Source organism: Rana temporaria, chromosome 3 (assembly GCF_905171775.1).
Source record: "Rana temporaria chromosome 3, aRanTem1.1, whole genome shotgun sequence".
NCBI classification, from domain to species: domain Eukaryota; kingdom Metazoa; phylum Chordata; class Amphibia; order Anura; family Ranidae; genus Rana; species Rana temporaria.
The window spans coordinates 342,151,733-342,170,504 of NC_053491.1; positions in this window are offsets into that span (position 1 = coordinate 342,151,733).

The following is an 18,772-nucleotide window of genomic DNA, read 5'->3' on the forward strand; positions in this document are numbered from 1 at the left end:
AATATACTAGATTGATATATTCATACAGTATACTATAATAGTAAATGTAAAATGTTTTACAGATACCCCAGGAACATTTAACCACCCACACCAAGGAGACAGAGCGATTCCTTAATATTCAACTCTTTTATTCTGCTCCACTGAAGCTGCTGAAGTGTATAAAATATTTCTCAGCTTGAACATAACTCTCTATTGATAACTCAGGAGCTGGAAAAATTTCACAGCTGGATCATTTTCAGGCCTCCTAATGTAACAAATTAGAGTTATTGGCTCATACCTGAATGCCCAAGACAGCAACAATTCATATATTTTTCTCCAATTCTGCCTTTTGCTAAACGCAAATGAGACCAACCCTTGCATTGTAATTTATTTTAAGAAGTGATATATATACAAATAAAAGATATGGAGAGCAGCAAATCCCACCAAGGATTCCAATCTTTGTTTACTCAATAAGAAAAACAAAAAGCACAAAAAAATTATTTGGCTGGACACATGCATTAAAGTCCAATAATTTTTAAAGCAGCCCCAGCCTCAGTAGAAAAGCCTGTTTTCTGCCAGCATTTTGTAAAGAAGTATCTTTGCTCTTTGTGTTGTGGTCTCTCTACAGAGCTCTGACACTCCCCCGCTGAGTCAGACCAATCACTCTGTATTCAGCAAAAGTCCATGCTCCTTGCTGATTACAGAGCTCTAGTCCTGACTTAGCAGGGGGCATTTCAGACCTCTGTAGAGAGACCACTGCTTTTGAACAAAAATACAATTTTCTTCTGACAGGAGACAGGCTTTTCTACTACTCAGGCTGTGACGCTCTCAGATCCCCGTGAGGGGCATTCAGCGCCTTGGTGGCCCTGAATTAGGGTGTCCATTTTGAGGGAGTTCTCCAAAACCTGATGCAGAGAAAATCTTTGTCTTTTTTCATTTAGGATGTGTCTAATCTGGGCCATGGTGCTGGTATGTATTCTCAGCTGCCGGTGTATTACATGACCTGTGTTTTTCTTACCTGTTTTTCAACCTATGTTCTATTTTATCATAGAACGTATTTAACCACTTAAGGACCCATACGCTTTTTTACACTTGCTGTTTACAAGTTAAAATATTTTTTTTTTGCTAGAAAATTACTTAGAATCCCCAAATTATATACACCCTATAGAATAAAATGGCAGTCGTTGCAATACTTTCTGTCACACCGTATTTGCGCAGCGGTCTTACGAGCTCATTTTTTTTTTATTAAAAAAAGAAGACAACATTAAAGTTAGGCCAATTTTTTTTAATTAAAAAAAGAAGACAACATTAAAGTTAGGCCAATTTTTTTTATATTGTGAAAGATAATGTTACGCTGAGTAAAGTGATACCCAGCATGTCACACTTCAAAATTGTGCCCGCTCGTGGAATGGCGACAAAATTTTACCCTTAAAAATTTCCACAGGCGATGTTTTTAAAAAATTCTACAGGTTACCAGTTTTGAGTTACAGAGGAGGTCTAGGGCTATACATATTGCTCTCCCTCTAACAATCGTGGTGATACCTCATATGTGTAGTTTGAACACCGTTTTCATATGCGGGCGCTACTCGCTTCTGTGTGCGAGCTCATCGTGACGGGACGCTTTAAAAAATAATACATTTTGTTCTTATTAATTTTACTTTTATTTTGACACAGTTTAAAAAAATAAATACATTTGGGTCACTTTTATCCATATTACAAGGAATGTAAACATGCCTTGGAATAGAAAAAAAAACCATGACAGGACCTCTTAAATATGAGATCTGGGTTCAAAAAGACCTCATATGTCATTTTTACATTTATACTTATGCATATAAGTGATCTTTAATGTCACTTCCACCCTCCCATGCCATGGAGTAAGGATGAGCCGAACACCCCCCAGTTCGGTTCGCACCAGAACTTGCGAACAGGCAAAAATGTATTCTAACACACGAACAACGTTAAAGGCTATGGGACACGAACATGAAAAATAAAAAGTGCTAATTTTAAAGGCTTATATGCATGGTATAAAAAAAAATTTGGGGACCCGGGTCCTGCTCCAGGAGACATGTATCAATGCAAAAAAAAGTCTTAAAAACTTTTTTTTTTTCCGGGAGCAGTGATGTTAATAATTCTTAAAGTGAAACAATAAAAATGAAATATTCCTTTAAATTTCGTGCATGGGGGGGCGTCTATACAGGGAGTGCAGAATTATTAGGCAAATTAGTATTTTGACCACATCATCCTCTTTATGCATGTTGTCTTACTCCAAGCTGTATAGGCTCGAAAGCCTACTACCAATTAAGCATATTAGGTGATGTGCATCTCTGTAATGAGAAGGTGTGTTGTCTAATGACATCAACACCCTATATCAGGTGTGCATAATTATTAGGCAACTTCCTTTCCTTTGGCAAAATGGGTCAAAAGAAGGACTTGACAGGCTCAGAAAAGTCAAAAATAGTGAGATATCTTGCAGAGGGATGCAGCACTCTTAAAATTGCAAAGCTTCTGAAGCGTGATCATCGAACAATCAAGCGTTTCATTCAAAATAGTCAACAGGGTCGCAAGAAGCGTGTGGAAAAACCAAGGCGCAAAATAACTGCCCATGAACTGAGAAAAGTCAAGCGTGCAGCTGCCAAGATGCCACTTGCCACCAGTTTGGCCATATTTCAGAGCTGCAACATCACTGGAGTGCCCAAAAGCACAAGGTGTGCAATACTCAGAGACATGGCCAAGGTAAGAAAGGCTGAAAGACGACCACCACTGAACAAGACACACAAGCTGAAACGTCAAGACTGGGCCAAGAAATATCTCAAGACTGATTTTTCTAAGGTTTTATGGACTGATGAAATGAGAGTGAGTCTTGATCGGCCAGATGGATGGGCCCGTGGCTGGATTGGTAAAGGGCAGAGAGCTCCAGTCCGACTCAGACGCCAGCAAGGTGGAGGTGGAGTACTGGTTTGGGCTGGTATCATCAAAGATGAGCTTGTGGGGCCTTTTCGGGTTGAGGATGGAGTCAAGCTCAACTCCCAGTCCTACTGCCAGTTTCTGGAAGACACCTTCTTCAAGCAGTGGTACAGGAAGAAGTCTGCATCCTTCAAGAAAAACATGATTTTCATGCAGGACAATGCTCCATCACACGCGTCCAAGTACTCCACAGCGTGGCTGGCAAGAAAGGGTATAAAAGAAGAAAAACTAATGACATGGCCTCCTTGTTCACCTGATCTGAACCCCATTGAGAACCTGTGGTCCATCATCAAATGTGAGATTTACAAGGAGGGAAAACAGTACACCTCTCTGAACAGTGTCTGGGAGGCTGCGGTTGCTGCTGCACGCAATGTTGATGGTGAACAGATCAAAACACTGACAGAATCCATGGATGGCAGGCTTTTGAGTGTCCTTGCAAAGAAAGGTGGCTATATTGGTCACTGATTTGTTTTTGTTTTGTTTTTGAATGTCAGAAATGTATATTTGTGAATGTTGAGATGTTATATTGGTTTCACTGGTAAAAATAATTAATTGAAATGGGTATATATATTTTTTTTGTTAAGTTGCCTAATAATTCTGCACAGTGATAGTAGTCACCTGCACACACAGATATCCCCCTAAAATAGCTAACACTAAAAACAAACTAAAAACTACTTCCAAAAATATTCAGCTTTGATATTAATGAGTTTTTTGGGTTCATTGAGAACATGGTTGTTGTTCAATAATAAAATTAACCCTCAAAAATACAACTTGCCTAATAATTCTGCACTCCCTGTAGTATGCCTTAAAGTGGCGCTTCTTCCCTGTGTTTAGAACAATCCCACAGCAAAATGACATTTCTAGAAGAAAAAAAGTAATTTAAAACTGATCGCGACTGTAATGTATTGTCGGGTCTCGGCAATACAGATAAAACTTATTTAAAAAAAAAGTCATGGGTTCCCCCCAGTCCATTACCAGGCCCTTTGGGTCTGGAATGAATATTAAGGGGAACCCTGCGCCCAAAAAAATGGGTAGGTTCCCCCCAAAATCCATACAAGACCCTTATCCGAGCACACAACCTGGCAGGCCTCAGGAAAAGAGGGGGGACGAGAGAGCGGCCCCCATCCTGAACTGTACCAGGCCAAATGCACTCAACATGGGGAGATGAGTGCTGTGGGGCAGGGAGGGCTATGCGCCCCCCACCCCAAAGCACCTTGCCCCCATGTTGATGGGGACAAGGGCCTCATCCCCACAACCCTTGCCGGTAGTTGTGGGGGTCTGAGGGCGGGGTCTTATCGGAATCTGGAAGCCCCCTTTAACAAAAGGACCCCCAGATCCTGGTACCCCCCATGTGAATTGGTAACAGGTACATTGTACCCCTACCATTTCACAAAAACAGTGTCAAAAATAGAAAAAAAGACAGGAGACACTTTGGAACAAGTCCTTTATTAAAAATAAAAAAAATTAAATGTCCCACGATGTCCATTCATCTTCTATTTTGCCGCCTACGAGCCGAAGGAAAAAATAAATAAAAATGCAACAGTTCCACCTCCATGGGAGGCATCCCGTCGACTGATGCTTCTCTCGCTTTGATAGCTGTTATATAGCTGAGGGCGGGGCCACCCGGTGATGTAAACGGGTGACCCCACCCCCGCTGACGCCACAGGGAAATCTGTGACACTACGGGGAACTGTTGCATATTTTTTTTCCTTCAGCTCCGGTAGCGGAATAGAAGATGAATGGACATTTTTATTTTTTTTATTTTTAATGAAGGACTTATCCCGAAGTGTCTCCTGTCTTTCTTTCTTTTTTACACTTTTTTTGTGAAATGGTAGAGGTACAATGCACCCCGTTACCAATTTACATGGGGGGCGGGATCTGGGGGTCCCCTTGTTAAAAGGGGTTTCCAAATTTTGATAAGCCCCCCCACCCGCAGACCCCCACAATCACCGGGCAAGGCTTGTAGGGATGAGTCCCTTGTCCCCATCAACATGGGGGCAAGGTGCTTTGGGGTGGGGGGCACAGAGCCCTCCCTGCCCCAAAGCCCCCATCCCCCCATGTTGAGGGCACGTGGCCTGGTACGGTTCAGGAGGGGGGGCGCTCTCTTGTCCCCCTCTTTTCCTGTGGCCTACCAGGTTGCATGCTCGGATAAGGGTCTGGTATGGATTTTTGGGGGGACCCCTATGCCATTTTTTTTATTTTGGAGCAAAAGCCCCCCTTTGGCGCAGAGCCCCCCGCCCAAAAGCCCCCATACCCCCATGTTGAGGGCATGTGGCCTGATACGGTTCAGGAGCGGGGGCGCTCTCTTGTCCCCCCTCTTTTCCTGCGGCCTGCCAGGATTTTGGGGGGAACCCCTATGCAATTTTTTTTATTTTGTTGCAGGATTCCTCTTAATATCCATATAAAAAAAAAATTATATCCTTACCATAAAGGGCCTGGTATGGATTTTGGGGGGACAACCCGCGCATTTTTTTTCATTTTGGTTTGGGTTTCCCCTTAATATTTATACCAGACCCAAAGGGCCTGGTAATGGACTGGGGGGGGGGACCCATAGTTTTAAAGGTCTTTTCTTCCTTTAACAATGTCATTTTGCTGTGGGACTGTTCTAAACATGGGAAAAATGTGCCACTTTACAGGCATACTATAGACACCCCCAAGGTACAATATTTAAAGGAATATTTCATTTTTATTGTTTCACTTTAAGCAGTATTAAAATCACTACTCCCGAAAAACTTTTGTTTTTAAAACTTTTTTGCATTGATACATGTCCCCTGGGGCAAGACCCAGGTCCCCAAACACTTTTTATGGCAATAACTTGCATATAAGCCTTTAAAAAAAATGTTTATGTTAGTTTACCATAGACTTTTAAACAGTGTTTAGCAACACTGCATAACTTACGTTCGACTCAAACATCAGGCTCATCCCTATTGCTCAGTGGTCCAAAGTCCTCTTTTTGGAAGAAAGTACATTTTGCATTGCATTTGGAAATCAAGGTCCCAGAGTGGAAAGGCACAGAATCCAAGTTGCATGAGGTCCAGTGTGAAGTTTCCACAGTCAGTGATGATTTAGGAGCCATGTCATCTGCTTTGCAGTAATTTACGCAAAAGGAGCCCTGGCCGAGTACATACTATACTTTACATGGACTAACTTTTTAGTAAGCCAACATTTCTGTGTTATAAGTGCTTTTTCTATTGGTCTATGTAATATTCTAATTTTCTGAGATTTGGGGTTTTCACTAGCTGTAAGCCATAATCATCAAAATTAAAAGAAAGAAACACATTTAAATATATCACTCTGTGTGTAATGAATCTATATAATATATGGGTTTCACTTTTTGAATTGAATTACTGGAATAAATCCAATTTTTGATAAAATTCTAATTTTTTGAGATGTGCCTGTATAATTTTCTAATTTTCTAATTTTCCGAGATACTATATTTTGAATTTTCACTATATGTAAGCCATAATCATCAAAATTAAAAGAAATAAAGAAATTGAAATATATCACTCTATGTGTAATGAAGCTATTATAATATATGAGTTTCACTTTTTGAATTGAATTACTGAAATAAATCCACTTTTTGATGATGTAGAATTCAACTCCGTAAAATCTCTAAAATTCGCCCTTTTTTAACAAATGAAACCACCAAGCTCCTCTTTCACTTCCTTGTTATCTCTCGCCTTGATTATTGCAACTCCTTTCTCATTGGCCTGCCTCTCCATAGGCTATCCCCTCTTCAGTCTATCATGAATGCTGCTGCCAGACTTATCCACCTTACCAACCGCTCAGTGTCTGCCAACCCTCTCCTCCAATCCCTTCACTGGCTCCCGATCACCCAGCGAATTATATTCAAAATACTAACCACAACTTACAAAGCCATCCACAACTCTGCCCCGAGCTACATCACCAATCTTGCCTCCAAACATATCCCAAACCGTCCTCTCCGCTCTTCTCAAGACCTCCTACTGTCAAGCTCTCTCGTCTCCTCCTCCCAAGCTCATCTCCAGGATTTCTCCAGAGCCTCTCCCATCCTCTGGAACTCGCTACCTCAACCTGTCTGGCTATCCCCTACTTTTGCGATCTCTTCAGGCGATCCCTAAAAACTCATCTCTTCAGGGAAGCCTATCACGACTCCAACTAATCTTTTATCAGCTCATTCCCCACAGTTACAACCTTTTGTACCACCTGCCCCACACTATTAGATTGAAAGCTCTTCTGAACAGGGCCCTCTTAATCTTGTATTTTATTGTATTATAACTGTATTATCTCCCTTTTATATTGTAAAGCGCTGCGTAAACTGTTGGCGCTATGTAAATCCTGTATAATAATAAAAATATTCAAATTTTTGGAGATGCGCCTGTATAATTTTATAAGCACACGCAGCAACACATTTTGTTTTTCATTTTTATCAACATGACGCTGCATTCGATGGGGCACGGTGACACTGCATTCGATGGGGCACGGTAACGCTGCATTCGATGGGGCACGGTGACGCTGCATTCGCACTGCAATTCATGGGGCAAGGTGACGCTGCAATTCATGGGGCACGTTGATGTTGCAATTCATGGGGCACGGTGAGGGTGCAATTCATGGGGCATGATGATGCTGCAATTCATGGGGCACGGTGACGCTGCAATTCATGGGGCATGGTGACGCTGCATTGTTGGGGCACAGCAAAGCTGCATTTGATGGGGCACAGTGAGGCTGCATTTGATGGGGCACAGTGAGGCTGCATTGATGGGCACAGTGATGCTGCGTCCATGGGCACAGTGAGGATGCGTTCATGGGCATAGTGAGGCTGCGTTCATGGGCACAGTGAGGCTGCGTTCATGGGCACAGTGAGGCTGCGTTCATGGGCACAGTGAGGCTGCGTTCATGGGCACAGTGAGGCTGCGTTCATGGGCACAGATGTGTTTTATGTTAATATTGTTGATGTTAATAATATTTATTTTTGGAACTTAATTCTGCTTAAAACATTTAACACTGTAATTTCATGAGATAATTTACAAGGGCGTGTTTAGGGGTGGACTTAGGGGTGGGGCAGGGGAGGGGTTGGGTGCTGCAACTAGTGGCGAGTAACTCTTAAGGCCTGGCTAGTGGCTTAGGACTTGAAATTTTGAGCCCTGATATTACCATCCTTTAGTTCCATGTACATCAGGAATCAGACTGGGATGGAAAGAGTAAACATTGTAAACCAATTGGGACCCTAGTACATTGCACAGTACACAAAGTGCTCGATGACAGGAGGAAAAACACAGGGCTAACCTCATTTGATTATTGCTGCTCCCTCACTACCCAATCACAGGCTGAGGTTGTTCTTTACTAAGCTCTGCTCCCTTGGTTTAGGATTTAGACCAATGAAATCAGAATCAGGCAATTTTTTTCAGGTGAGACCTTTGATACTTATGTATTTCAACTGTGAATGAATCTATTTGCCTGCACGTTTGCGTTAAAAGTATAATTCTAAGTTTAACTTGTATTAACAAGATACTTGAAAACTACAAAAAAACGTGGCTCAGAAAATGATATGCAGCTTGAGCATTTCCCACAGCAGAAACCTGCTCTTGAAAAAACACAAGCAGATTGTTGAGTGTGGGGACATCCTCTTCTTGGAAGCCGCTACACAGGAAATGGAGGGAATCTCCCTTGGCAACTGACACTAGCACTTACGTTCCAGTTCCTGCAGCTCTGTTCTTTAAAGTGACAATATAAGTAAAACAACAATATAGTAAATATAGAAAAAAAGAGAAAATAAAGAGAATTTGTGAACTGCATGATCTTGTTTCAGGTGTGAAAAATGTACCGTTGAACTCTAGGCAGAACAAAATTATCCATTATGTCCATTTGAAAAACATTAAAAGATTCACTCAAATCATGTCAGAGCTTAAAGGACATCTATGGACACAGCACACTCTTTCAGCTATAGCATCAGCATCCCAATAGCAATACAGACAGTAGTTATTTTTGACAATCCAATATAAACTTACTTGAAAAATCTCTGTTGCGAGTTCTGCCTGTCTGCTGGTCATCTCTTTCTACAACCCTTTCCCTGCATGCTTTGTAGCTTCTCCTCTGCTGTTCACTTTCCATGTGTAAGGACTACATATCCCATGGTACCTTTCTGCCTGCAAGCAGTGATTCCTGTACTGACTCGGCCTCATGAAACCCCTCCTCTCAGCACCTCTGTAGTTCAGAAGGCAGGCTCTGTGAAATGTATGACACAGCAGTGCCTAATCACAGGGTATAGTGAATATGTGTTACAGAACATAAAGCAGAGCTCCACCCAAAAGGGGAAGCTCTGCTGGTCTGCCCCCCACCCCCGCTGCCACATTTGGCCTTATTTAGAGAGGAAGCGGGTACATGGTTTTGACAGGTACCTGCCCCCACTTCTGGCTCCGTTCAGCCCCCCTCCTTCCCCCATAGCCTTCTGGGACACGTCCCAGAAGACTACAGTCTATTCACAAAGCGCAGTGCACTTTACGCATGTGCCTCAAGGCTTCACTGACAGTTTCCCTTAGTTAAGATGGCGGCGCCAGCACCCAATAGCCAATTAAAGAATCGACTCGGGTGAGGACACTGCTGGATGCCTGGACAGGTAAGTGTCCTAATATTAAAAGTCAGCAGCTACAGTATTTGTAGCTTCTGACTTAATTTTTTTTGGGGGAGGGGGGAGCCTGGAGCTCCTCTATAAGGAAGTAAATGTGTGACGACCCAAACGTGTAACTTCCACTTTAAGCACTCCTCACCCACTAACATGATACATTTGGCATGTCATTTTTTTGGGGGGGTGGGGGCTTTGTTAGGAGTGGGACTTCCTGTACCACTTCCTATTTCCACCTAGGGACCGCCTAGGGACTCCTCCTCTGCCCATAGGTGGTCCCTCCCTCTAGGCGATCTCCTGGGACATGTGACAGGTCCCAGGAGATCGCCTATCCACTCTGGGAGCGCAGCGCGTGCCCAGCCGTGAAGCCGAAAGCTGTCAAAGCCAGGTGCCCAGAGTGTGAATGGAGGCGCTGAGGAGAGACGAGCGGGGAGAGGAGCGACGCTCCTTGTGGCCTCATTACTGGACCGTGGAACAGGTAAGTGTGTGTTTATTAAAAGTCAGCAGCTACACTTTTTGTAGCTGCTGACTTTTAACAAACATTAAAAGGCTGGAACTCCGCTTTAATAAGAGTAGGCTAGAAATAACTGAAATAAAATGTGGCTGGTAATGTGTGGTTTTAACACAGAGGAATGACTCCCCCTTTACTTCATGTAGGGATGCTTTTATACTGATACAGTACAAATACTCATACTGATGAAAATGCTCCCTATACTGAAACTGATACTTTGCGGTGCAATTTGCGTCAATACAAAATGAATCAGAATCAGACTGTCCTGACACTCCCCCCACACACAGCCTTTCACTGAAAAGATCAGTGTTCTGCTGATTCTCCTCCCCAGCTCTTATGCAGCTGAGAACAGAGGGAAGGTGCTCATTTATAGAAAGGGAAAAAAGGTAATTATATATCTTTATATATCTATACACAAATGTTTGCCCTTTATTTCTATTTTTAAACTGAATGGTTTGTTTTACAAGGTGATCATTTACAATCACTTAAACACCCACAGGTAGTCAACTCAGTGTTGCCAAGCAGTGGCGGCTGGTGCTCCAATTTTTTTTTTGGGGGTGGGGGCGCAAACGAAAAACAAAACAAAAAAAAAACAATTGCAGCCTCACTGTGCCCATCAAATGCAGCCACTGTGCCCATCAAATGCAACCACTGGGCCCATCAAATGCAGCCACTGGGCCCATCAAATGTCACCACTGTGCCATGCCATCAAAAGCAGCCACTGTCCCATGCCATCCAACGCAGCCACTGTGCCATGCCATCAAACGCAGCCACTGCCATCAATTGTCACCACTGTGCCATGCTGTCAAACGCAGCCACTGTGCCATCAATTGTCACCACTGTGCCATGCCATAAAACGCAGTCACTGTGCCATGCCATCAAACACAGGCACTGTGCCATCAATTGTCGCCACTGTGCCATGCCATCAAACGCAGCCACTGTGCCATCAATTTTCACCACTGTGTCATGCCATCAAACGCAGCCACCGTGCCAATCTATTGTCGCCACTGTGCCATGCCATCAAACGCAGCCACTGTGCCATCAATTGTCACCACTGTGCCATGCCATCAAACGCAGCCACTGTACCATGCCATCAAACACAGCCACTGTGCCATCAATTGTCACCACTGTGCCATACCATCAAACGCAGCCACTGTGCCATTAATTGTCACCACTGTGCCATGCCATCAAACGCAGCCACTGTGTCATGCCATCAAACGCAGCCACTGTGCCCATCAACTGTCGCTACTGTGCCAATTGTCGCCACTGTGCCCTTTAATTGTCGCCACTGTGCCCATTGTCGCCACTGTGCCCTGTAAAATGCCCCTCCCCCGCCCGACACTTACCTTTCTGGGGGTCAGCCATCATCCTTCCACGTCCCTCGATGTCTTCTCCCACCCTCGATGACACTTCAGCCAATCAGGTTACCGGTAATCAGATCCGGTGAACCTGATTGGCTGAGACGCCTGTAAGTCTTATCCAAGAAACGCACCCCCCGTACGCCCCTTAGATAAGTTTCCGGAAGCCGACTACAGCCTGAGGGCTGTACTCGGAGAGCCGCTGGCTCTAATAGACACTTCCACACAGCCAAACAGCTGCCATTATTCAGGTGGCCGGCGCTCGCCATCCGGCCATCTGAATAGTCGGCCGCAGCGGCAACAATATCATAGATTCCTGCAATGCATGAATCTATGTTATTGTAATCAGTGGCGGTGCGAGAGCCAGAGGGGGCGGCACTCCGGCGTCCTCTATAGACTGGTAAAAGTGCAGGCTCAATTCCCAGAGCAGAGTTCCTGCTAGGGAGCTCAATAATGCAGTTTACCAAGGACAGTGGGTTTGATTTACGAAAGGCAAATAGACTGTTCAGTTTGCAAGGGAAGTTGCACATTGTAAGGGGATTTTCCCCAGAGCTTAGTAAATAATGTTAACGTCCATCATCTAATGCTGTTTTTATTATTTTCCTTGAACATACCTTTGGGTATTCTTTGCAAAGTAAAATTTTGCCACATTCACTAAACTGTGGGGATAATTCCCCTGCAAAATACAACTTCCCCTGCAAAGTGAACAATCTATTTGCCTTTATTAACAACTTGACCTCCAGAAGCTTTACCCCCACCAGGGCTGCTATTAGAAATCACGGGGCCCTGTACAACCTTTTAGATGGGCCCCCCAACCCCATCTACATCCCCCCCCCCAAGGTACAGTGGAACAGCGGCACTGACTTTATTCGCCTACACCCCAAAAATGAAAAGAAAATGTCCCTCCTCTGCTACCACCTCCTTGGCCCCTCAGTTGACGTGATGGGGCCAGGGAAGTTAATTTAGCCCTGGTAAGAAAACAGGAGCGGGGGTGTGGTCTAGTAAAATGTATTTTACTAGGGCCCGCGCCCCCCTGTTTAGCCTGGGTCTAGTACAACAGGACTGTCTTATAAGCGGCTCTACCCCACTTCATGAACAGGCCATTTTTTGCTAAACTTCACTGCGTTACTTTAACTGATATTTGTCGTGCAACACTGTACTCCAAAAAAAAAATCGATGTTCTTTTTTTCCCACAAAAATAGCTTTCTTTTGGTGGTATTTGATCACCTCTGCATTTATTTCTTTTTGCGCTATAAACAAAAAAAGACTGACAATTTTGAAAAAAAACAAACAAACAATATTTTTTTACTTTCAGCTATAAAACATATCCAATAAAAAAATAAAAATCACATTTCTTGATAAATTTAGGCCAATATGTATTCTGCTACATGTTTTTGGGGAAAAAAATCCCATTAAACGTATATTGATTATTGATTGGTTTGTGCAAAAGTTATAGCGTCTACAAACTATGGTATATATACTGGAATTTTTAGATGTTTCATTTTTTTTATACTAGTAATGGCAACAATCAGCAACTTATAGCGGGACAGAAATAATGTGGTGGCCATTCTGACACTAACTGACACTTTTTGGGAACCAGTGACACTAATACAGTGATTTGTGCTAAAAATATGCACTGTCACTGTACTAATGCAAAAGTCGGGAAAGGGGTTAAACATCTAGGGCAATCAAAGGGTTAAATGTGTGCCTAGTCAGTGTTCATGTGTACAGTGGAAGGTGCTTTTACTAATGGAAGTAATCAATTTTATTCCCTGCTAAAGAAAACCTATTATTTCCCTGCTGATTGGACAGGGCTCTGTCTTGAGTAAATTCCTGCCGATCACCGGGTATCGGCGGTAATCCATTGGATGGCACGCGGTGATCGGCGTCTGCTCTATTTAATTACAAAATGTCCAGGTCGCTGTGGACGCGCACGTGTGCCCTAGGGTTGCCACCTTTTCTTAAAGTGGTTGTAAACCCTTTACAACCACTTTATGCTACAGGTAAGCCTATATTAAGGCTTATCTGTAGCTACCCAGGATATCTCCTAAACCTGCATGGTTTAGGAGATATCCCCTGTCCCCTGCATGTGCTGATGTCATCGACACATGCACACTAAAGCAAACTTATGTTGCTATGTGCCGTTGCTTCAGTCTGTGTGCCGTTATCAGTGGATCCCATGCGCATGCGTGGGAGTGACATCATTGCGACTCCGGCCAATCACAGCACCGGAGCCGCGATACCTGTGAGCATGTGCGGGAGTGACGTCATTGTGGCGTTGGGCAATCAAAGCACTGAAGCCGCGATACCCGGAAGTAACCTCCGGGTGGGATGTCGACCTGCGGAGGGGGGTAAGAGGATCGCTGTGGGGGCTTCGATCTAACGTAAGTAATTCATAGTGAGCTAGTATGCTATACATACTAGCTCATTATGCCTTTGTCTTGCAGGGTTTTTTTTTCTTTCTTGGGTTTACAACCACTTTAAAGCCAAACCCGAAAACTTTAGCAGCCTGGGACACCTTTGGGTGCTCCAAGAAGAGTAGTAATGTAGTGTGCATAGTGTGCCGCAGAAAACAGTGGGTGTGGCCAAAATGCTTTTACTGACATTAACTCCCTGCCCCTCTGTAATGCTGAACCTGCCCCCAGAAAGCCACCCACAGCTCCCGGACAGCAAAAGATTTGTGTGTAACTATCTTGGTTACCTGGGGAGCCACAGCCCTGTCTGAATAATGTTTCCAGGTTTCAGTCCGCCTTTAACCCGGACACATGATTTAAAACGCGGACTGTCTGGCCAAATCCCGGACAGGTGGCAACCCTAGCGCGCCTCCTACCCAAGAGTGTCAGATCACATACTAGGTACGTGATCTGGCACAGCCAAGCTACCTTGCTGGCGTATATCTCGGTTACATGATCGGCAAGCAGTTTAGTCAACCCCTGTATGACTGATACAGACACAGCAGCCTCAGTGCTGCCCCCGTCATAGGTGTGTGCACAGGGTGTGCCGGATGTGCCCAGGCACACCCTAATCACCCCATACACATTAGTGTTATCGCTCTGTATAGCAGCAGGAACACAGGGAAGATCTCCCTCTTACCGGCTCTGCCATAGGAGAAGTGATTATGCTCTTCTCTTTCACTATGCCGGAAGGGAGATCAATGTGCCGGGGGCATATATATATATAGACACATACTCATGCATGTGTGTTTGAGCAATAGGCTGTGCACACCTATGGCCCCCATCATGCCTCAATGAGTGCAGTCTCAGGCTGCCACCTCAACTGGCCTCATGGGCAGCATGGCCCTGCCTGAATCAGATGCAAAGAGTACCTTTCACGTCTTTCCTATCTCTCATTCTAGAAGAGAGGGATGTAAAGGTATTGAGTTTTTGTTGTATGCAAGCATGCAAATGAGAATTATGCAGTTTTGAGACTAATGACTCATAGATACAGTAAGACTAACCGGCTCTTGAGTCTTACATACATTTCACAAGCACTGTTGGTGGGCATGGCTCAAATTAAGCAGAACAAAAACAATACTGTCATCACTGCAATTTTGCAGCAACCTTGACTTGCTTTTGACATCAAGCAAATTACATACTGTATTTTTTTCTGCTGTGTACAGATTTTCTAAACGTTCTATACAGCCTATATCCCATGTGTCTTATTGTCTCTACTTCCTCCATGATAAACAGTGTAATAAACAGCGTTTTGATTCTAGTAATAAGCTTGTAACACTTGCCCTGCCTGCACAAAAAAAAAAAGTCCTGTTTCGCCTGGAGAAAAACAAACTTTCATCTTTTTGTTTTTAGAAATAGTTTGTCTATAAAGGCCGATATGTTTCAAGCCCCAGGCTGCATTTATTTTACAAAAGGAAGAGGAAAATTAGAAAAGCTAAAATAGGAAAGAATGGCGAGAGAAAAAAAAAGTGTATAGCATTGCCTATTTATATGCAGGCATGTCGGAAGTGGTGACAAGTATAATTGCAGAAATGAAATTACAGGGCTCGTAACGAAGGCATTTCTCCCGCTGTTCTTTGGGAGAAGAGATTGAAAGCACTCAAAGCGTGCTCCCCCCCACATGGGAAAAAAAAAAGCTTTTGCTATTCTTGCTGGGTTTTGTATTAGTGGTAGTGTTTACTGAGCTCGCTAAATAGTGGAATGTTTTGCAGCCCTTTAGTAAGATTTCCCACCGCTGTGAAATCTTACTGCATGGTAAAAGACATGCAGGGCACCATGACAATCTACACGTTGTGGTGCAGTGCACTTAAATGAAAGCAACATGTCTATTTTTATAATGGATTGTTGTGCCTTGGCAGCCAATACAAGATAATTGGCCTTCCTTAGCCAATTGACCTCTGGAACGTATTAACCCCCCCCCCCCCCTCATGACCAGGCCGTTTTTGCTTATCAGCACTATGGTACTTTAACTGGTAATTGCTCGGTCATGCATCATTGTAAGCAAATGAAATGTATATAATTTCATCATCTTTTGAGTTGTCATCAGAACAGGAATAGAGGAGAAATCTTCCAATGAGAACGATAGTTCTGCTCACTCTTGTTACAACCAGCCAGGGCAGCCATCACAAATTTTGGGGCCCCTTACACAGCTTTATGCAGGGCCCCTGGAGCAGAGAACTGGGAGGGGGGGGTGCTGACAAAAAAACAACAAATGTAATCTCTTCTCTCCTGACACAAGGGAACCATGGGGCCCCTTACAGGTGTAATGCAAAAAAAAAAAAACGGGAGAGGGACCGGACGGGCCTGTAAGGCCCCGTACACACCATAGAATCCATCCGCTGAAAAATCCCAGCAAATGGGTTTCAGCGGATAGATCCTATGGTGTGTACACTCCAGCGGATCTGTTTCCGCGGATATTTCTCCCCTGGGATGGATTCCAGCAGATCGAATATTTGCTGACATGCCAAACAAATCCATCTGCTGGAATCCATCCCAACGGATGGATCCGCTGGTCTGTATAGACTCACCGGATCCATCCGTCCGAAGGGATCCCCCGCATGCGTCGTAATGATTCGACGCATGCGTGGAATTCCTTATATGACAGCGTCGCACACGTCATCGCCAGAGGATTTCGGCGCGTATTTCAATGCGATGGTGAGTACACTCCATCGCATTAAAATCTGCTGAAATCCTCGAGAGGATTTATCCGCGGAAACGTATTCGCGGATAAATCCTCTCGTGTGTATGGGGCCTTAGAGCACGTTTGAGCATGTTTCACTCACATTCACATTCACTATTTACTCTTTAGTAGTGCAAAAGTCTCACATTCACACAATCCTCACACTAAATGGGGAGTGGGGTAGTAGGTATTGGCGCCTCTTAATTTGTGTAAAACCAAAAAATAATGAATACAAATAAAACTTAAGATGAGGAATAGATCAGTAACCTCCTATGAATCCGTGCGTATATAGTTATTCGTGGTGTGTGGGTATATATGGATATATATCAACCCCTTTCTAGATCATAGGCAAAAACTATAGTGCTCAAAATCAACAACTAAACATTTAAAAAAAAATCCATACAGTTATAAAAAAATAAAAAAATATAAATAAAAAATATGTTATTAATGGATGAATTGAATTAAAGTGCTCTGTGCTGTGAATATCCACTGATATTAAATAAACAGTCCATGCAAAAAAAGTGCTTTGTGCTTCATATAATATGCAGATGACAATGTGCTCAGTGCTCCCTCTTCACATGCTCTGGTGGGTCCCTCACTCACCAGATCCAGGCACCCACAAGGGGTAAGATGCCTTCACAGAATTAGCCCTGTGTCGCTCTCTGGCAAGTATCCACTTGTTTGGACCCCTTCACTTAGATGTATATCTCAGAGGAGAGAGAGTACTCACATAGTACAGCATCGTTTTGATAAAAAATTTATTTTATATAAAAGTCAGGTACTCACAATTGGCAAGAAGTAATCAAGCGTTTGTGTCAGATATCCTTGGAGTGTTTGCGAATGGGTGCTCGACCGGTTTCGGCTAGTGACATCATCTGGAGCATCCTCACACTAACTTCTGCCAGCAGGGGGATTATGATCCTGCTAACAGAAAGAAAATAAACAAGGCACTTGAATATTTGCACGGGTCTTTGAAATGCAATAGTAAGCAGGAGCCCCTCAATAGCAACAAAGTATAGCAAAGTTCTAGGCCTCACCCAGGTGTCTTCTCCAGGAACAGAACATCTGGAAGAAAAATGGGTTAACTGATCCAGCCTAGTCCATTAGAAAGAAACAAAGGCAAGGGCCACAGATCTCCCTGTGCAGCCCCTCTAACAGTACATCTTGGTATAGGGCAGTCTGATGATGTCACCATTGGGTTTCCTGATAGCAGCCGAATAGCTTGTTTTGGCTGTCCAGCTTTGATGACCACTACCCAGTTTTTGTAAATGGTCCATCCCAGGCTCTATTCCTGCTGAATGTCCTGAAATCGAGCCCAAGCCTCCTGATTAGGAGGCCCCCATTGTGGCTTAGGGACATGCATGTAACCCTACACCATATCTGCTTCCCACTGTGGGGGGGAGGTCTCAATAATGTCCATAATATGTTGTGGGACATAAGAACAATCCAAACCCTGCTCAAGTTCCCTTTTGAGCCTCCTTCAGAAACCAAAAAAAACTTGGAAGTTCTCGTATCCTACCTTGACCGAGGAGAACACAAGATTGTGGTGATTGGACTGCTTGTATGCAGCATTCTGGGCCTCTGTCCTGGCCCATGTGCCTGACAGCCCAATGGGACCCATTGCTGGACATAGGCTGTGGTCAGCTGAAGTTCTTCCCAATGAGCCTCCAAGGGCCCAAATTATGCCTGTAGTCTGGGTGCCCCCCAATCTACAGTTGTGCTAAAAAAATTGCATACCCTGGCAGAAATTTTTAAATTTTGGCATTAATATTGAAAATATGACTGATCATTCAAAAAAACGTGTTTTTTATTCAAGAATAGCAATCACATGAAGCCATTTATCATCACATAGTTTTCTTGGATAATTTTTAAATCATGATAACAAAAATGACGCAAATATACCTGATAAAAAGTTTACATACCCTGGAATGGTTGGCCTTGGTACAGACACAGAAGGTGGCACACACAGGTTACAATGGCAATTAAAGGTTAATTTCCGACATTTGTGGCTTTTTAGAGCACATAAAGTGTCTGTGTATAAATAGTTAGTTAGTGAGTTTGTTAGCTCTCACATGGATGCACTTAGCAGGCTAGACACTGAGCCATGAGGAGGAAGAAAATAACAGTCAAAAGACCTGTGTAACAAGGTAATGAAACTTTACAGAGATGGAAGAATAAGAAGTGGAACATTTGGGGATCTCTTGATACCAAGCCATGGTCAGGTAG